Below are 22472 nucleotides of genomic sequence, written 5' to 3' on the forward strand. Positions count from 1 at the left end.
CCCCAGGCGTGCAGGTTTCAAATACCCTTGCTGATAAAAATCACAAGGTGGGTCACATGACGTGCATGTTCAGGTCACTGTGTAGCTCTTTGAAAAATAGCTCCGCTTTGTAAAACAGGTTTTGTCTGCAGAATCAGTCGTGTTGTACATCCCACCGCCAATGAGATTACTGTGCGGGTCGGTTCAGCATTAGTTTCCTGCGGTTTCAGAACTACTGTGGCGCTGTTATGTAAGAGTCTTCATTGAAAGTGACAGAAAAAGGTTTTTCCGAAAGGTTTCGTGACCTTTTATCCGGTCGTTCCGAGGCTGTATGTTAACAAACCGTTTGTAGGGGAGCATGGGAAGGCTAAAAGGTTTTGCTGTCAAGAGTGGTGAAATCTTGTGGTGGTTTGGATTGAATCGGCAGGTCCCCGCAGACCTCGCACATGTGTGCACACATACACACACGGATTGACTGTCGGCGCTGGATCGCTGGGCTGGGGGTGTTTCATTCGCACTCCAGCTCTGTTTGTGCTGCTTTTACGGATCTCCAACTTTCGTAAAGCACATGCTTGTGTTCATCCTTTAGTTTATGTTCTGCAAAAGAGGGTGGGAGGGACAGCTTGTGCTTAGAAAAAGTATTGTGGTGTTTTTTTTTTTTTTAAATGATATTTCCATGCCTTTTTTGGCCATTTTTCATACTATTAAAAATCTGTTCTTTAATCTATTCTATCTATTGTTCTTTGATCTATTAAAATAAAACCCTAAAACAATAGTGTTTGTAGACAACATGTTTTTAGCCATGCAAAATGTTGTTATTATTACCATGATATTGTCTTGTTTTTAGAAGTGTACATGGTTTTTAAACATGCACAGTGGTATTACATTATTATTTTACTTACACAATGGTGTTACCTTGCTATTTAGATATACATCATAATATTAATGTTTTTTACATGCACCATAATATTAATGTTTTGAGACATGCATAAAGTTATTGATAGGTTTCTTACATGTATCATGGTATTATTTTTCTTTTTTCATGGTACTACCATGCTACCTTGTTTTTTTTACGTAGTACCATGGTTTTTGGGCCTGTATCATGCTGATGCTGTTTTTTTTTTTATAGACAGTACCATGGGTATTTTGAACAGTGACACTACCTTGGTTATATTTCAATCATTTGGATTTACTAGACAAGATGATACCATGTTAATGGCATGATATTATTTGAGATATCTTTCAGAACCATGAAAATACTATGATAATTAATGAATAATGTAATCATTCAGTGTCATGCAATATATTAAAATATTACAATTTGAAATCACCAGTATGTTTTTGTCAGGGCAGAATGAGTAATTATTGAAATTGAGAAAGACAAGGGAGAGAGAGAGTGCAGGCAGGTGAGAAATGCTTTGGAAGTGTGCTATATATTTCGGATTGTAATGCCTTGCAGCTCTAATCCTAGCATTATACACTCCTGTGGATTTACCCTGTAGTAAAGAGCTCAGTGTGTGTGACCGGTGGCCAGACACTGGTAAGTAACGCTGGTGGAGGGGAGGGTGCGGTCTGAGCAACAGTGAGAGGGTCACTAATGTGTGCCGTTCTCGCTGAGTGGCAGGAAGCCAGGACAGGGAGAGAATCTCATTGGATGTGACAGTGTTGTGAAACAAACCAGCAGCAACATAGCAAGTGAATTACAGAAGTGGAGGCCTGGTGTCTGGGAAAGGACCGACTGCTGGTGTGTATGAGCATGTGTTCGTGTGTGTATACAGTATGTGGGAGAGGCTGATATTAGCACAGTCGTGTGCAATTATTTTTTTGTGTGTGTATGCTCGCGAAGGATTTTCTTTTTAATGTCTCCACTACAGCAATTTGAATCGCAGTACTAATTGATTTAATAAGCAGAGGCTGTATTTTAACACCCCATCTACACCGCAATGGGTGACACCACTCAACAGCTTCTGAGCATTTACTAAATCACAAAACTTGGTGTGTTTGCGCCTAAAAAATAAATAATAATTAAAAAAATATTAACTTGTATATATCAGTGTTACTGTTAACTAAAACTATACTAATTTGCTTCATAAAGATGTAAAATAAGTTTAACTAAATAAATTAAAGCTACATTGATAGATATATATATATATATATATTAATTATATAAAACCTATTAAAATGACAACAACACCTAACACAATTTAGCATATAAATAGTACAAAAATAATGTTGGTTTATATGTGCTGTATATTTTGTATATAATGTATGTCTGTGGTGAATGAAAATGTACATTCTTCCTTTTGTTTAACCTGAATATCAATTATTTATTTGCTCCAGGAATTGTACAAAATGGTGAATAATTATGAGTTATGAGAATTGACCTACAATTGTGTCAAATATGTGGCTAACTTAAACTATAGAAACATGTACTCTGCATGTTCTGTGCTTAACTTTTATAACACTGTAAATCTCTGACTTTTAAAATAGACAAACATTTTAATCTACGCATTGATAATTGTTTTGTGCTTTTAAAAAGAAATAGACTATAAACAAAGAAAAAGCTGAATCAGAAAGATGTCAATAATAATTCTAAAAATAATGCTAATTTTGTCAATTGAAAAATTATTAATTATTAAAAAACATTCTCTTTTTCCCCATAATGCATTTGGCTCTGAAGTCTTGACCTCATCACCAATGCCTCTGTAACCTGTAATTCTCGTCAAACTATATGGAGTTGTTTAAAAACCTAGAGTTAGAGATGAGTAGAAAAACATCTTCAACAAATGAATAACCAAGTCCAGGTTCTCTTGAATGAAACTGTATCTGATATTTACAGACACTCTGCATGACTGAAAACATTCATGAACACATTACATAAGTTCAGAACAGTAAATACTAAACACTGCCTAATTACCAACGTTAATGTCATAAAGCGACTAGAGGCCGTCTCAGTCTTGTGATAATTTCTGGACTGCACATTCTGGAGAAAGAAAGTCATCCAGGTGACATGATGGTGAGTAAATGATGACAGAAGAACCTTAATTTTCTGTTACCTGTCCCTTTAAGGATTAGGTACTCCCTTAGAGCCGTAGTGTTATGTTACTGTGAAGCAAGAGTCCATTGACAGTTCACCAGTAAGTCATTGTCATGAAGCTTGTTCTGGGTGGAGTGTTTGTGTGTGTTTTCATTATCTGTGTCAGCAGTGTGCTGCGTGACTGGCTGCTGTGCACCAACAGGTCAGAGGTCAGCCATCTGTGGTGAGCAGGAGAACTTTGAGCTGACCGATATGGGTGTGTGTTTGTGGTTATGTAAGCGCCACTGAGCCTAGCGTATGTGTACGCCAGGAGCTTCATTCAGTAGCTTCTAAAGGGCCATTCACACTGACCGCAATTTGTAGCAGCAGAATAACCTGAAGTCTTTCATTTTCAATGAGAGTTGGATATTTCCGATGAACACTTGCCATGACTTAGATCAAATTTATGCAAATGGACAATGACAAAAAAAATGACTTTCTGTTCTGATGGGTGCGCCAAAATATTATGTGCAAATAATACAGATGATCTAACTATATAATTGTGTATAATATTAATTATGATTGCAAAATAATACAATTCGTATAAAGTGAGAGAACTCTTCCCATATCTTGTGTTATTGATATTGTGTTCATCTGGTAAATATATCTAATACTATAACTAATACTACCAATCAATTGTCGGTAATTTTCATTGTTGATTATTATTATTACATTTGATTATCAATCAAATCACGGAAAACATCTGCCAGTTATGTTACTTTACAAGATTGATGTATAGTAACTTTAAAAAAAAAGAAAATACTGAAAATAAATTTTGAAAATCTGATTAATTGAACCTATTCAACAGATTAATTGAATATAAAAATAACCGGTGCATTTCCGACTAATACAGTACTCTTGCACACTAATGCTGTTGTGCATTCCCAAAATAGTCCTTTTAATAAGTTAGCGTTCTGTTGGACCATTTTATGGTAATCTTAATAAAATTAAAATCAATTTTTAATAGATTAGATATTTTAATTTTACTTTAAGACTTTTATTTTACATTTTCAGGACAAAATGAAAATGGAGAGTTAAACACTTAGCCTAAGGTAAATATATGAGGGAGTTAATGCATTGTGGGAGTTAGTGGAAGAATAATAGATAGATCCAGAAGAAAACAAGATTGATAGTGTGTTTAGAGAGAGGAAAGTACACACTGTGCCTAAGTGTGTGTGTCTGTGTGTAGGTTTACTGTATTGCTATTTTGGGTCATAATTAACTGGAAAAAAGCAAATAATGTTTAAGTTTTATATTTTCAGATTTTAAAATCAATAAAATATGTATTTTGCCTTTTAAAACTAAACAAATATAAATATAATTCAGTTCTTTTGGGGTTAGTCATAATTTGCTGCTATATAAAAACAATTCAAGTCTGTTGAATGTCCTAGTTTAGATGCTGAGTGTGTGTGTGTGTGTGTGTGTGTACCTTCTTAACCATATTTTGGGGACAAATTGTTACCCATAATTGAGTTAAATTGAGTTGAAACTAATTTAGGTTAGGTTATAGTGGCATCCTTTTAGTGGCATCCTTTCAAAATATTTACTCAATAATATAGTGAAACAAATATAGTGTGTGTGTGTGTGCGTGAGTGAAAGAGAAAGAGAGGGAAAGCTGAGGTTAAGACATTTTTAACCTTTCCTTTAGTAATATAAACAGCTGCTAATGTGAATGGGCAGATGAACTTGACATTATGAATCTTTTAAAGACTGAAAGCCCTCGGGAACACAGACAGACACACACACACACACACACAGTAGCAGCACAAATAGGCCTAGAAGTGGTGAAGGTCATTTTGTTAGTGGGAGATTAAAGCTCCCGTATGTCTGTCTTTTTTGTGTTACTATATTATCTTACTTCAGAGTATTGTGCAATAACCCTAGTAGTCCAACAACTCTGTGAGGGACAGAAGTACTGTTTATATATATATATATATAGGCCGTGTGTGTGTGTGTGTGTGTGTATATGAAAGACATCATCCACGCTATACGCCATATCACTTAGTATTGTTAGCATGTTAATAGTACCCCTTGACTTGTTTTGTTAAGGAACAAATACGAGTGGTATAGATTTGACTGTTTGTGGTCAGCTGCCATTTAACCATTACACTTCATCAGCAAGATGAGAGAGAAAGAGTAGCCTGCAACCCTTCTCAGCTGCTGAATTACGGGAAACAGAAACAGAGAGTGCTCTTTATGAAAGGGGGATGAGAAGATACTCTTTTTAGTGTAACCTAAAGAGGCAAAAGTGCTGTTTAAAATGTAAAATGACTCAAACCGCTACCATCGGGGAGAGATAAAGTCAGTAATATTACAATGTCACAATGCTCATGCCCTTTCTAACTGTATTCATCTAGATTTTAATCTAAACACCGTAGTAAGAAATATCTACCATAAAATAATGACTATATATATATATATATATATATATATATATGAAATGTTTTTCATTTTGTCACTTCCCAACTACCCATGTTCCAGTAAGCCTGTCTTATTTTGACTGTGATATGATTAGGTTTTAAAATATCAGATTACTAACTGTTACTTTTGGCATGACTAAATAAATAGTTAATCTTAATAGTCAAGTCATACTGTAATGTAAGTATTTAAGGAGTGTAATGTGTGTAATTCATATGAAGGAAGAGGTGGGAGGTGTTTGACTGACAGTGGGCAGGGCATCAGACAGTCGTTAATATTCTTTCCTGCATTTTTGAACAGTCAGCAAAATTCAGCGCTGCTGACTAAGACAAGGAAGGGTGATGGTTTATATGTGAGTATATTTGTCCGTCTATATATACATATATATGTGTGTGTTTGTATGCATGTGTGTATGTGAAGTAAAACCGTTACTCTCAGTGGAGTCAAGACTCCAGTATCATGTACATCTCAACAAAAAGAGCAAAACTGGTCAGTAGAGCATAAAAGAGACCACTTTTCTTGTTTAGGAATGATTTTTCCCATTAATTTTCTCCATAGGCATTTCAAATCATTCTGTAATAAAGTCTTCTAAACCATGAACCACACCAGTGAGGGAGTGAACTACTAATTACGCCATTTTAACCACAATATAATTAAAGCTTATTGCAAATTATTGAAATATATAAGCTGTTGGATCTTATACAGTGAATATTATGCCAGTTGCAATGCTTTTATAGGAGCGGGAAGTTGCTCAGAGACTTGAAAGTTTTATACATTATGATTTCCCTGTAGAGAAAATGAATTATGAATTATGTTTTCGGTTCTGCCAGATCTGCTGTGGATGAACACCATTTGACCTACATTCACTGTAAAAAGAAAAAAAGTTAGTTCTACTCACTAGGATGCCCTTTCAATTAGATACAAAATCATCTTGCAGGTGTTTAAATCAAATTTTAACCGATACAGTTTAAAGTGATGTTACCGCCACCCTGCCCTTGTTTTGAAGGAACATACCAGAGCAAATCGAGACAACTGAGTGTCTCAAGTCCCAGTGCCTGGTTTGAAGCAAGAAGCGAAACATTTGAGGGGGAAAAAAGGAGAAATAGTTTCTGATTCAAAGAAACAAAGAGTGGTTGCCATGTCGACAGGCATCTATAAATAGTGTCCAATGTTTGTTTTGTGAATGCGGTCTCCCCCAGGAGCTTCAGAGACTAGGAGAGTGATTCTGATTAAACCGCTTTTCCTCATAGCGCTCAGCCCTGGAACGAACCATTAAACTGGACGAGAGGTCAAACAATTTAAGGGAAAAAAGCTTTTGTGTAGAGACATGTACACTTAGTGATAAAAGGCTATGGCATGGAATCAGAGAAATGTTAATTTAATAAAGACTTATGTAAGCTTAGGTTCGGTAAGATTTTATGGTCTCTTTTGTTCACCAAGGTTGTCTTTATTTGATCAAAAATACAGTAAAAACAGTTAAATTTCAGTCTGGGTCTCAGGAGAGCATCTGGAGATTTGGTTTGGTGGTCACACAGGGTGGTCCATTAAATACAACTATAAAAAAATGAATGATTAATTATAACAATTATAGTATTTGCACTTAATTTAGTTTTTAAAAATTAAAATAATAAACACAATAATAAAGTTTTTTTTAAATAAACAATAATAAATTGTTATAATACTATTTTAAAATGCATTAAAAGTAAAAAAAAATCTATTATTATCTTTTTAATTTTTAATGAACTTTCAACATTTTCAAATCTAAAATCCTCAAGCTTTTATTTTGGGGATGCTTCAGTGTCACATAATTTTTCAGAAATCATTCTAATATGCTGATTTGCTGCTGAAGAAACATTTCTTATTATTTGCAGTGTTGAAAACAGTATATTTCAGGATTTTTTAATGAATACAAAGTCCAAAACAATTGTGACTATACATGTTTGTCACATAAGATACGTAAGTGACCCCTATGGTTGTGTATGTATACATCACACACGTGTTAAAAATACATTTTATGATTTGTTTTATTAAACATGCTTTTAAGAGTAACATTAGCAATTTATCGATTGATTTATTGACTAATTAACTGAGTAATTAGTTGATCTTTTTTTATTTTTGGATGTATGATATTAGTCTTATAGTAAAGGAAATCCCAACCCTAGGTGTCTCGCTGGTTCATACGGCTGAAACTATTTAAAGAACATTCTCAACTAGTCTCCTGTTACCTTGGTTACACATTCAAGAGGAGTGACGGTGGCATTATAAGAGGATCTCAGAACACATTTATTTTCTTATACATAAAATATACAATCTAGCTAATTAATATGTTTCTCAAATTCATGCTGTATATAGTCAATTAACACAAATTTCTGATTATAAAATGCAATTTTAGTTCTGGATGTTGATTAGTCAGGAAAGCATTCCAATCTTGATCAGATATGCAGTCTAGCAGTACAATATAGGGGTAATATAATGTAGCACAGTCACTCGAACCTGATTGCTTAAGTGTAAAGCTCTTTGTTTTTGTATGTGGCAGGGAATGGTGAGGGCTGTTGGAGCCAGGCAGACACAGACGTGGACAGACAGAGTGGGAATCACGAGCCGTCCCCTCAGACAGCACGAGGAGAGATTTATCCATCCCTATCCTAGTGGTTTCATCTGGACTCTCCTCTCCGATTGAACCTGGTTAAGATCTGCCTGTATATCCTACTGGGTAAGACAGCAGTTTATTTTCACTTGAATGTTTCTGGGTTGGCTTGTGCACGAGACTCATTCTTTCTTGGGTCAAACTTTTCTACCCTCAACTTCAAAACAGATGTACTAGTAATAGACCTCTTATGAAAGAGAGGCTTGTGTGTTGTCTTCTGCCCAGTTGGGTTTTCTAATAGATGTGGAAAAAACGTGGAGCATTTTCTGAACCTTTCTCTGTAGCGGTTGTGTGTAAAGACCTCATCACACATCTGCATGAAAATGCATTAAGTGTCTGTTTCTCTTCTTCTTTCTTGCTATACTTCGATCACTTGTTATCTCTCTTTCACTTGCTGACTCAACACTGCACTTCCTCTTTTTCCACTCACTGTTTTGGTATTTGTTCCTACCTCTAGTTGTCTCTGTCGTCATCACATAGTTGTCTGGAATCCTCTCTGTTTTATTGTCTTTTTGTCCTGTGATTTCCACAGTTTGTTTAAAGGAATATTTAACCCAAAAATAAATACACAGAACAAATGATTCATCCTCATGTTTCCCAAACTCTTATGACTTTCTTCTGCTAAACTCAAAATGAGATATTTTCAGGATTGACACTAGACCCCAATGACTTGACACAAAGAATGAGACCTTCTTGAGAATGTCTTCTTTTGTGTTCTGTATATAAAATCATACAACTTTAGAATGACACAATGACAAAAGTTTCATTTTTGGGTGAACAATTCCTTTAATTTGATAATACTTTCAGCTATGAATAATTAGGAATGAGCAGGATGGTTAACAAGTTGTCCAGCAAGCTGTGATGGTTTACAGCAATTACCGGTAGATAATTAGCCTGTTTATTCATTAAATGTTGGTCAGATGGCTCCATGTTCTTGGTTTCAGCTTATTTTTTTAGGGTTTCTGTTGGTGTTGGTATGTGTTTGCAGTAGGACAGTCTTAGGATGACTTTTCAGCATCTGGTTGTATAAATACCCTATTTTTAAGTTAACATACAAAAAGATAAAAAATCTAACGTTTTAAAATGCGTCAATATTAGTATTGTGCAGAAGACAGTGTCTTATAGGAATGAATGACCCATAAGAAATGTCATTTGGACAGACAATGACTAATTAATTTGTGAAATATGTATTTGTGCATATCCCTACTGATGATATTGTAACACTCTCAGCTCTGTTTAACACATTTCACCATATTTTACCAACCTACCATTCAAAGGTTTGGTTGGTAAGATTTTTTTTGTGTGAAGTCTCTGATGCTCACAAGGCTACAAAATCTTAATGGAATTTAAATGTAGTGTACGTTCTCATTCCATTCCATTATTTTAGGGTCACATTAGTCAAGAGCGGTTCACCTTTTCCTCATCGAAGCTTTGATTTATTTTAATAATAATAATAATAATAATTCATTACATTTATATAGCGCTTTTCTAAGCACTCAAAGCGCTCTACATTGTGAGGGGTGGTGTCTCCTCATTTTATTTTTTTAATCCTTCACAAGTTTTTTTTTTTTCCTCTGAGCGCCATAAGACAGTAGAAATAGTTTAGCTTCTGTTGTGGAACTCATCTACCAGCTCCTGTTTGGAAAGGAAGAAGCTTCCAGCCTGTCAAAGTGTGTCAGTGCACATATAGGCTGAATGCGGATGTGATATGCAGTGTAAGATGACGTTTCAGTGGGATTGGCTGTGTATGTGTGTAGCGTGTCTGTGGGGACAGGATCTGATGCCGGTTGAGCTGTAGTCGGGCCCAGCGGTGCGTGGATAAACCCGTCAGGAGTGTCTGTTCAGCTTTGAGCTCTGACAGGGATCTCTCTCTGCCTCTGGTGTCAGTTCACACTCCCTCATTTTCTCCTCCAGTCCCCTCTGGTCGGTCTAAACGGAAGTCCACTCAGTCTCTCTTTCCCCTTCATTCGGTGACATTCTACAGCATCCTTTTTCTTTGTCTCTCAACCTTTTTTTATTAGGAATGTCAGAAGTACTGGTACTTTGGTACCAAGTCGATAGTAACATTTTGAACATGTAACTATCAGTACCACAGAGTATATGAGCGGAGTGGGGTATAGAGCTATTTTTTCTTGTAAATAGCTGTGTAAAATTGAACTTTTGTGGTCAAATGTTCTTGAATAATGACCGCCAAACCAATTTTCTACATAATTTCATTATATATGTAATTTGTGTCACTTCACACTCTCTTTTTCTCACAAACTAAAATAAATCCAGCTCAAATCAATATTTAATCCCCGTTTATTTGGTTTGTACCAGTGTTTAAAACAGGATAATGTGCAGTCAGGGTCCTGAACACACTGTTTGGTAATTTAGCGAAAATAGCTTGGTAACTGTATTATAATTAACAAGTAAAATTAAAGCAAGTGCTTCTCAATTATCCCTCTACATTATCCCTTTTAAAAACTGGTACAAACCAAATAAATGAGAATGAAATAGGCTATTGATTTAAGCTGGATTTATTTTAGTGATGCTAAAGCTAAATTTTCAGCAGGCATTATTCTAGTCTTTAGTGTCACATGATCCTTCAGAAATCATTATACTGTAAAATTAATCTAATATGCTGATTTGCATCATCAGTGTTGAAAACAGCCACTTAATAATTTTGTGGAAACCATAATGCATTTTTTCTTTCAAGAGTGTGTGATGAATAGAAAGTTTAAAAGAACATAATTTATCTGAAACTTTCTGCTTTTGATTGTCTTTACTGCCACCTTTGATCAATGTAATGTATCCTTGCTGAATTAAAGTATTCATTTATTTTAAAAAAATCCTAAACTTCTGAACGGTATATTACATTAACACTGATTCATTGAAATGAGTTGGTTCCTTTTTTATACATTTTATTTTTTATTACATTATTTTTATGTTAATGTTGACTTTTGACATCCCTAATTCCTTTTCACATCCTCTCACCCTTCCTGATTTTTTTTCATCTCCTACAAATGTTCTCCTCATTTTCTCTCTTTCATTCTCTTTCTCTCTCTCCTGATCTCTAATTATTAAACAATGAGTTAATTACCTGAGTCAGAGCTCATGAATTTATTCATATGCTCTCTGGTACTCTGGTAATTACCAAAAGCTTGTTGTGTACCAAGCAGAAAGGTTCTCCCCCACAAAGGAGCTGTTCACATCTTTATTGCAGTGAGCCCATATCCATAGTCTCTGTACAGGGAGACCCTGCCACTGTTACCACAAGATGACTTATCAGGCAACTCTTATTATGAAAGTCGTGTCTCTGTTCTCATAGATAAATGTTTAAAATTTCCACTTGGAATGAGAGTGACAAAATAAATCATTACATCACCATTGTTTACAGCAGCGATATTTTGGAAAAGGGAGGGCTGGAGGTATTTTTCAGCTGTGTGATTGTCCATCGATTGGCCCATTTCCAGTTAGCCTGTCCTCAAGTGGGTCTTTGTGCCGAAACTACAAGCGTCTGCACTCTTAACAGCTCTCGGCACAAACTGCACAACAATGCAGCCAGTCTAGTATCTATAGAGATACTGTGTACAGAAAGTGTTGCATAATGATCTTTAATATCTGCAGCTTATTAGGAGCTAATTCCTCCTCTGTGGCTCAAGTGTATCGATTGAAGGGTGACTGGGGAAAAATAGCTTCATAATGGCCTAAGAGTTGAGATTCAAGATTGGTTTCGATCTGACAAATGAAAGCTAACAGTATGTTTACATTGTAAAATGAACCCTGTAGGCATTATATGGAATTATATTGTGAATGAACAGGATTGAGGGTCATAGGAGGTCAATGTCAGAAGAAAAATACATAAAGAAAGTATATATTTAACTCGTCTTGTAGAATTTTCTATTATTTTTGGCATGCTTGGAATAGCATCACTGCTGTGCAGAAACGCTCTGGACGTACTGAAGCACTGTCATTTCCCTTGTGGTCTCCCTGATAAAGACTAAAAGGAAAGGTCAGTCGCAGGCCGGATGTCTCACAGACAATGTGAAATGTGTTCAAAGGAGCTGCTGTTTTTCATCGAAGTTATTATCGAATGAGTCCTCCTTTCTCGCGCTTTGTTCGGCCAGATAATGAAACAAAACAATTGAAACATCCTTATCTGCCGTGCCTTGCAAATCCACATATTAGTGTTATTATTTTATGCCGTTACATTACAATATCATTGACTACTATCTTTCGGCTAGAATTAGATTTGTGCTAAGGTTATTATGTAGCTCTGTCCACACTTTCCTTACTAGTATTTTTTTTTACCCATCCTCTTCAACCAACTTCAACCAAATGTTTTTGCGGCTATTTCAGTTTGCATATATTCTTTCCTTCAACAGAGTCACACTTCATGACGTTTTTATGAACTGTTAGTGTCTGTTTTATTCACCGGGTAGCTCCACCCACACTGAAATCCCATTGGTTCGAAGTCTTGCTTGACATTTTTGTGTTTTAAACATCAAATATGTTCAGATTGTCTCTGTTTTTCCTCATTTTAACTTTCTTTTAAATGCGGAACAAAAGGAAGATTTTTGAAGAGCATTCTGGTCGCTCTTTTCCATGTAATCCCAATAAATAAGGACTGAAGTTTTATAGCTTCTAAAAGGAAACAGAAGTACCACATATGGAATTTATACAGAAATTTAAGTTGGTTGATGAGAGTTAATTAGAAAAATAAAGAATGAATCATTCTTTTCAGTCAGATCTTTTGAGGAATTAGTTGATCCAGGTCTGAATGATTTGCTCACAAACTAACTAACTCAATCAAATAAAGGCTCACTGGAGATGAAGATGGTCAGTAAAAGCTTTCATTTCAATCTGTTATAACATATTTATGATGCTTTAATATAATTTCTGGTGATTTTGCACCTGTATTGCTCCGTGCTCAATTATGTGTAAGCGCAATGGAGAAAAACAACCCATGCATTCTTAAAAATTCTACTTTTTTGTGGGAGAAACGGTGCACTTTTGTGTGTCCTGCACTAGCCAAGGGACTGAATGGGAATACTAACGTTTAATAGGATGTTCGTACAAATATATCGTAGTTATTCTTATACTGTTCTTTCCTGCAGGCTGTTTTGTCTGGGTCAGGGACACTGGTCACTAAGAAGCCAGAGAGACAAGAACAGAGCAAGTCTTTCAGTGAGGCAGGGAGAGAGGAGTCATTCCTCATGTGAGAATTTGAGGAAGAATTAAAGGGAAGCCTTCGGCAGGGACAGGCCAGGTCTTTCTGTGCTCTGAAGCTGCGAGAGAAAGACATGTGGCAGATAAGGTGCAAGGCGGGGGAGGTGATGTGTTTATCGTAGGCAGTGTGTGTGAGTGTGCGCGTGAATGTTTTTCACAGGCCGGACAGCTTCCATAATGTGCAGCAAGATGCTCGAGGTCTCTGTGATTGACGGGTCCTGCCGGGTCTGATGGATCCTTGGAGGGAGAGAAGAGATTAATGTTGCTATTTTTCTGTCACTCGCTACTTTGTTTAGCTTTCGCCCTTTCGCTCTCACTCACTTTTTTTTTGGTCTCCCTTTATTGTTATTCAGAGTGAAACTTGATTAATTTGACTGACAGGAAGTGCAGTTCTTGGAATGCAAACTTAAGCATGCACGTATCTGTCACACCCTCGTGAAAATGCAAACACTGCACAGCAGTGTTTAATCAACACGTACAAAACATGCAGTGACACTCAGAAACTCTCATTTGCAAGCAGCGATCCATGCCATGTGGTGGACTTCTGAAAAGAGGAGAGAAATTCCCCTCTGGGCTTTTTCGTCCAATTTATGTAACTAAATGATGTTTATATTTCCCTTTGATGGAGAGGTCATTTCCATTTGATGTTTACAAGGTTTATAGATGGCAGGGGTTTTCAAAATGGGGCCCAGGGGCCTATAGTGTGCCCATGGAAAAAAAAAAAAAAAAAGTAAAACAGTGCAATAATCAAGGAACTGGGGGCTACTTTCAGGCGCTGCGTAATATCATTGCGTCTACTGCACCTTTGGTACGGCAGCAAAGTTCCTTGATTATTACGCCAGAATGAGAGTATAGTTCCTAGCCATATCGGCCTAGAAAATCGCGACTTTTAATTTTCCGTCGGTCTTAGTACACAATGTAACTACCGAAGAGTCAAGCTTTAAATAGGAAAAATATCGAAACTCTTTGGTCATTTTTGAGCCAGATGCTAACGGTCTAATCAGGTTCAATGATCTATGCTAAGCTACGTTAAAAGTGCTACCGCCAGACCCGGAGATCGGCTGAATGGAGTCAAAAACAGTAAAACTGGACTGTTTAACTCTAGGGGAGTTGTAAAATGAGCCTATTTCCAAAAAAGTGGACTGTTCCTTTTAAAAGCAATAAAAATCTTACATAGATTTTTATTTTACACATTTTATTTTTCAGTTAAGCATTGATATTTTCTCCCTTTCAGCATACATACTTTCAAGAATAGTTGGTATTTGTGTCCCTGGGTTTGTTGGATACTGTTTTCTATTAAAACGAATATAATAGTATATTGTTATATATAGTATGTTGTTATTATTATTATTATTTTATTAACAATATTTATGCTATAAAAATAGTTCTAAGATTGAATGCTACTTACAAAAAAGATAAACAGTCAGCTTAATACAAAGTAAATATTTTCAGACAACATTTTAATATATTCTTTTGCAATAAAAAAGCCAGTTACATAATTTAATAATGCATACTATTTTTCTCATTCAGTTAAAAAATGTCTTTATGAAATGTATACCTTGATGGGTTATTTCATTGTATTTAAGGCTCCTTTGTATCAAAATATTTGAAACCACTTTCAATATATGAAACACCATTTACCTTATTCTATCAACAAGCAACCCGTAATTAGTATTTTTGTATTGTCAAATACTAATGTAATATGAAAGAAATGAAATGAATGTTAATAAAAGCGTATTATTGTAACAATTAATAGGCCATTATTAATAGCCACTTTCTTTTCAGACCATTAGACAACAAATCCTTGGTAAATATACTGTACAATATTTGATCTAGTTACATTTGTTTTATTTCTATACTATTAGTTTTTTTCTGATCCATATTGCTTGCTGCCTACTTGGACAGAAGCTGCTGGTTGTAATTGTTAGAGCATGTATTCAGTAGACCATTCTTGGAAAATCATGCCCTCTTTTACTCTCTCTCTCTCTCTCTGTTCCCTGGTTTCTCTCTTTCTTTATTTCTTTCACATTCACAGAGACAGAGAGCGAGGGATCAGTTGAGTAGCTGTCTCTGGTTGAATGATTCATCCCAGCGCACACACGCACACACACACACACACACACACACACACACACACACAGCTAGGAGAGCTTCTGATGCAGATATTTTTAGAGCGTGTTGGCAGTGGGATCCAGAGAGATATGCGTGTGTCTGTGTGTCTGTGTGTGTGTGTACGCGTGTGTGTGCGTGTGTGTGTACTACAGACAAAACCAGAACATGATCAGAGAAGTAATGTCACATCAGAGCGCAAAGACAGTGACTCAGTCTACAATTCTCCTTCCAGTAAAAACACACAGCGCTCACAATCAACAGACTCTACTGTCCAATTCATTATAGACATTATGACTAAACAAAACACAAATCATCAAACTTTGAGCAAATCACTGAGAAATCAACACGTTTGGTAGAATCTATACTGACCATTAGCAACCAGAGCACAGACAGTACTGAAACAAATAATTTGTGTTCTGTAACCAGGGCCGGATTCACAAAAAATCCCTAACAAATAAAATAAGAAGCTCTTGGAATAAATTATAGGAACAATGTTAAGTGCCATACTTGAGAAAAATTCTTAAGACTTTCTCATATATTTTTATTCCCTGATCATAACCCATAATATTTCCAGCTGGAACACAAATTATTTGAAAAATTCACAAGTATTCTAGATTAAACGTAAAATATTCTAACAGTAATATGTATTATATAAAGCTAGTATTAAAATGTTTAACCCAATAAATTCATTAAACATCTTCACTTGCTTTTTTTTTTTGAATTCTTATTTTTTCTTTAGAACATATTTTTTCAAAGTTTCAGAAGCTGTTCTCAGAATACAAAATATTCTTGAAAATTGTATTCTTTAGATTGTTTTTGATGCCTCAGACACATTTTTGTGAAGTGTAGTTAATCTGGGTAATGCTTTTTATCGTAATCAAGAATTTTTTTTATTTTTATTTTTTTTTGCTATAATATTTTATTTTAAACTATCAGAAAAGCCAACTTGTGGGCTGTGTTTGAAATAATGTTAGCATACTACTCTTACTACTTCCGCAATATACAGTATGTATACTATAAAATGCACTTGCCCTTCCATATGCAGCGTGATGAACGAACAAGAAGAAATATTCACTTGATTTGATTTCAGTATCATTATAAATACCGTGTGTAAAGACACAAGGTTAAATACAGTGACAGTATGCTGCCCTATGTATACCACACAGTATGCATAAAGCAGTATGCTAGTATTCGTTTACTAACAATAGCCTTAGACTCTATACAGCACATAAACAGTGACCTCATAGCTCCGCAAAATAGTTTCTTGTGATCTGCACATTGGGCATGTTCACTATACTATTGTTATGCAAGCACTCACTGTTCAACTATGTAATGTAAACACGGCCCTGCCCTGAATGGAAGTGCTTGTGCATATCACAGAGACTATATCAACCTGCTAATAGAAATACATTTCAATTAGCATGGATGTACTTCCAGTCGGACGTAGCTAAATCCTTTATGTGAGTCATATGTCAGACCCTGAGCTTAGTCAAGGCAGCCATTCTGGTGTAAATGAGCACCGACTCTGAATAATTAAAATGCCTTGTCCTTGCCTGGTCCCTCTCTCATAAGTCATCTACATATAGAGAACCGTGCTGGAATGGTTTTGTAAAGCTAATGTGGGCTGTGGAAACGCCCTCATCTAGTCGTTCCGAGGGACAACCTGTTCTCAGAGTCTAGATGAATATGATGAGTGAAGTGTGGTTGTCATTCTCTCTCTTTCTCTCGCCCTCACACTCTCAGGTGTTTCTCTTCACTCACAACTCTGAGTGAGCGAAAGCTTGTTTAGTGAGTGAGAGTGTGGGGCTTGTAGGTGTGAATGGCGCACCTGTGTGTGCGTTCGTGCTTGAACCTGCACATACATCGCATTGTGTGCAAGATCATCTATTCAGTGGATCAGAGCTTCTTGTAATCAGCATGAAAAGATATTCATACTTTACTTTTATTTTTTTATTGTAGGTATTTGCTTTGTGTGTTTGATCTACATATACTGTGATTGTGACGTGACAAGTGGGTTTTGAAGTAAATAAGCAGAGAGGGAAAAGGATATGGCAACAAGAAGTGAAAGGCTTTCAGAGAATGACCAGTTTCTATCGAAAATGCTACATGGCACAGTCAGAACATGAGGTTTTATGTACAGTTTTGTGAAGCAAGATTTTGGATAACTCAACTCAACTATGATAAATGGGCAACTCAACTATGATAAATTGAAGTTTTGGACTCTTATTGCTTTTATAAAAACAGTCAACTGCAAAATGGAAAAAAAAAAAACAATGTTCAAGAAACAGTTTTTAATAATTTTTTTATAATTGTAAAAAATATGGATGATTATACAGCACGGCTTTGTTTACAGCGGCAACCAAGGAATTATATTGCTGCTGTTTCATAAGCGCCACCTGCTGGCGTGAATTTGTGAATTTCTCTTTTATTTGTTTTATTTGCTTATGTGATTTTTTTTTTTTTTTTTTTTTTTTTTACATTTCAATTAGTTTGTTATCTGGCATATTTCGATTTCACAAAGAAATGTACAGCATTTTGTCCAAACAATAATAAAAGGACACCTTTTCATTTATAATTTGTCTTAAATTTCATAAAAAAAAGAAAAGAAATCATAAGAAAATAGTGTCGTGAATTGTATTGCATCATGAGTTGAGTGAATTGTTACATCCCTACATTTAATAGAAAGGCCTAATAGATATAAAAATTATAATGTTATAAAAGATTTCAATTCCAAATTAATGCTGTTCTTCTATCTCTTTTTACGATCACATGAATAAATTACATTTTAATATATATTAAAATTGTTTAGATAGTAATGTTATTTCACAATCTTTTATTTATTAATCTTTTATTTATTTAATTATTTTATTTTGTATCCAATAAATGCAACCTTGGTGAGCATAAGAGACTTCTTTCAAAAACATAAAAAAAAATTGTTACTGAGCCTAAACTTTTGTATAATAGTGTAGGTTAAAAAAGTATGAAAATAAAACATTAAAAAAAATCCTTCCAAGTTGTATAGTTTATGATCCTAATTATAGGCTGGTTACGTTCAAATTTTAAATGTAATAATTCTTTGTTTTTTGTTTTGTTTTCAAATCCATGTATTCACTACTGTCGCATAAAATGGACGCCCACCAACCCAGCTACCGCCTCCATCCTTGCGTTCAACCATGCCTCTCGCATTTCTCTCTGTCTTATTGTCACACCTGTTTGGAGCTTTCCCGGCCCCTCAAAACACACATTTCATCACCCGACAGTGACAGGCACTGATTGGAGCCTCGGACCAGTATGAGGGTGTGAAGAGGGGGCGAAGTCAGCATTCATCCGTATTCTCCGGCTGCTTTGGGTGGCTTTTCCTGTGGTTTCTCTCCTGACAGCCTTGGCTAGCACACGGGGCAGGCTGCTGTCACTGATAAGGCAGGTGACAAATGAGCCAGCCGCTGCCTACATCGGTTTTTTCATTTAAAAATGGCCTAGGCCATCTTTCGGGATGCCAGCATGAAAGATTCCCACCCCACACCATCGGAATCAAGGTTTTCTGATGTAACCCCCCAGTTCAAGTCCATTTTAACCCCTTGTGTGGACCAGTGGAGGTTTGCTGGACCTGAATGGATGAGAAACGGAGCTTCTATTTAAGAAAGGAGTTGAGTGTCAGTGGCACTGCGGCTCGTACAGCGAGACTTATGAGAGCAGTGTTGATATTTTACGCTCTCCTCGTCTCCATGGTCACAGGGCAGATTGGAGTGCCAGCGCTGTGTGCTGTGATTGCGATGATGCCCTGGTAGCGGCACGACTGATGCGAGAGAAAGAGAGAGACTTGTAGTGTACACTAAGAGAGGGTGCTAGATGGCTTGCATAGGATCTGAGCCGAACACAAATTCACTAAACATCTCTCACATCCATATCACATTTTTTTAATCTACTGTATCAATGTGCTTGTGTTTGTTTCTTCACATAATGTCTTTTTTTAGCGTAGTCCACTTACAAAGTCCTTTAATTAGTGTTGTGGTCAAATGACATGTCGCTGTAAGCTCAGTGAGGTTATGATGTCATAAAGGCCATTTATAGTAATGCTCAGCTTTGAGATATCAGATATGATGTACAGTGCTAGGCATGTGCATGAGAAAACGTAGCTATATTTTTAATAGCTGTCCATTTTAAGCCATGCTGTTGCCTTTTTTTGAACGTCTGGCTGTCTAATCTTAGTTTTCAAATTACAATGACTATATTCTTCAATAAAAAAAAATTAAAATATAAATAAATATATATATACTGCCAGTCAAAGGTCTTTGAACAGTAAGATTTTTACTGTTTTTAAAAGAATTCCAGCAAAACAATAGTATTGTGAAATATTTGTACTATTTAAAATAAATTTATTCCTGTGATTTCAAAGCTGAATTTTTCCATCGTTACTCCAGTCGCATAATCCTTCTGAAATCATTTTAATATTCTGATTTTACTGCTCAAAAACATTTATTATCATTGTTGAAAACAGCTGAGTAGAATTTTTTCAGGACTCTTTGATGAATAGAAAGTTCAGAAGAACAGCATTTATCTGAATTAGAAATCTTTTGTAACATTATAAATGTCTTTATCATCACTTACAATTTAATGCCCCCCCCCCCCCAAAAAAACCTGACTCCAAGCTTTTGAATGGTATAGAGTATAATGTTACAAATGCTTTTTATTTCAAATAAATGCTGATCTTTGGATCTTTATATTCATCAAATAATCCTGAAAAAATGTACTCAACTGTTTTTAATATTTATGATAATAATAATAATAATAATAAGAAATGTTTCTTGAGCAGCAAATCATCATATTAGAATGATTTTTGAAGGATCATGTGACACTGAAGGCTGGAGTAATGATGCTGAAAATTTAGCTTTGATCACAGGAATTAATTACATTTGAAAAGATATTCAAATAGAAAGCAGTTATTTTAAATAGTAAAATTATTTCACAATATTACCGCTTTAGCATCTAATACATGCAGGCTTGGTAATAACCTGTATATTGGCTCAAACTGGATCTTCGCACATGTTTTGGACAGTGTGACCTTCGGCCTCAAAAAGGTTGAGAACTGCTGATCTAGGCTGCAAAAGCTTTTTTTTTTTTTTTTTTTTTTTACTCAGGCATATGTCATGTTGTGGAAATATAGCAGGCTGCAAATATTGTTTTCGTTTGACTTTACAGGTTTCATTTTGAATCAAAATGTAGTCTTGATATGACTGGTGATGAACCAAACTGCAGTGATGCGAAAGATTGCAAGGGGTAATTTTACAGATAGGCCGATGCAGGAAATTCACACTGGATGATCTGATCTTTAATGCGGATGTGGTCTAGGCAGTTGACTAAGTAAAGTAAAAGACCCCGGTCCTATTTAAAATCTGTTCTCATGGCCCCGCTCCATATGCTAATCATTAAGCCTGTCTTAAACACATGTCGAATGACCACAGATCTTGGGCCCGTCGAGTCATTTCCTGTTTAAGTGTACATGTGAGCATATGATATGCATTCAGTAGCTGTCAAGGTCCAGGAGTCATCGATCTGTACTCAAGTGAAAAGAAACAGGCCTGGATGAGGAGCGCCGGAAGATGATGGATGTCCTCATTCGGTCATTGAGTAAGCAAGGGTTGTTACCGAGTCAGTTTAGTGCATTACGCTATTGACTCCACTATGAACGCCACATGCTGTATCCATTGTCTGTACAGTTATAATCTTTCCTTCTGCGTTGGTGTGAGATCTGTGTTTGGAGAGCTGTTACTTTAGACCTAAAAATACAAGCTGAGTTCACAGCTGCGATGGAGGCTGCTGTTTTCGTTTCCTTATGGGCTCGAGAGTTCTCTGAAAAGCATGCGATGAGGCTGTGAAAAGGTGGGAAATGGGAATGCCTGTAGGGAGGAAGTGATTGTGAATTCTCTTTGACAGGGTTCTAGCTGCTTTTGTTACTTTTTTTAGTCTTTAGCATTTCTGTACTCCTCTTTACAGCTGTACATGTCGATTCAAAGCGTATCTCATGCCATGAGAGAGGATGAAACATGGTAATAAGTAGCATATTTTAATAGTCCCTCTGTAGCGAAGGCTACTTTCTTGGAGGATAATAGGGCTGATTTGAAATGGAGGAGCAGTGTACCAGGTGTGTCGGTCAGAACACGACAGAGAGGGAAGTGATAAGCTTGAACTGGTTTAATTTGACAAATAGGTAAATATACATCAGAGGGGGGAGCCAATCATCAACTTGCACATTTACAATGTCCACTTGGATACGCCAGAACTTCCAGCTACAATGAAGGCAGCCACAGTGAATCAATCGAGCCTCCAGAGGTTGAATTCAGAGGGATCAAATTAGTCCAGGAAAATGAACAGTCAGTTTAAGCTCGTTTGAGTAATGTCCTGACTTTAGATTAGCTGTGCTGTATCTTTGACCAGATGAGAGTGATAGATGAATTGTGCTGGGATTTGGGGCGCGTGTGTGTGTGTGTGTGGTTTGCTCTTATGAGACGCACAAAGCACAATATCCACCCGATCCGTGACTGGGAATCGATGCTATTCCTCTCCTCCGCGTTCGTGTCACTGACGAACTGATATCTGCTGCATCTGTTGCAATATCCGGGCGTTTCCCCTTTCACTTCCTATCCCTTGAACGCGCCGTACTTTCATAATAAGGGTCCCTGTTATAGTCAGCGCTACCGTACTCCTAATTCCCCACGTCTCCTTTTGCACAGCCGCCCCCAAATTGCGTGCAATTTGTTCCTGCAAAAGGCTCACACCTCAGTCTGTAGACACTGGAGGGCCTTTCCCAGTCTCATCTGCGTCTGGAATCATTGGGAGAGTGATAAGTCGGGCAACCGGCCGGGTGTAGACTTTGTCTTTGACTTGAATGTCTGCAGCTCTCACATGACCATCTGCACTCTGATGCACTTTGATAACCCTACCAACTGGCCAGAGTGCACGGGGAAATTGCGGGTCTATCACCAGCACTACTGAATTCACTGCCAGATCAGCTGGAGTACCATGCCACTT

General features: G+C 36.4%; 1 protein-coding gene across 1 annotated transcript in view; it reads left to right on the top strand.

The window, feature by feature from the left end:
• LOC306884879 (ataxin-1-like) overlaps positions 1-22472 on the top strand; it is a 101430-nt gene that overhangs the window by 18586 nt on the left and 60372 nt on the right. The window contains exon 2 of the mRNA XM_079441109.1: positions 8010-8186. The gene's annotated coding sequence lies outside the window, so the exon portion shown is untranslated. The remainder of the gene's footprint in view (positions 1-8009; positions 8187-22472) is intronic.

The sequence above is a fragment of the Barbus barbus genome (genome assembly GCF_936440315.1).
Source record: "Barbus barbus genome assembly, chromosome: 19".
In the NCBI taxonomy this organism is placed as follows: domain Eukaryota; kingdom Metazoa; phylum Chordata; class Actinopteri; order Cypriniformes; family Cyprinidae; genus Barbus; species Barbus barbus.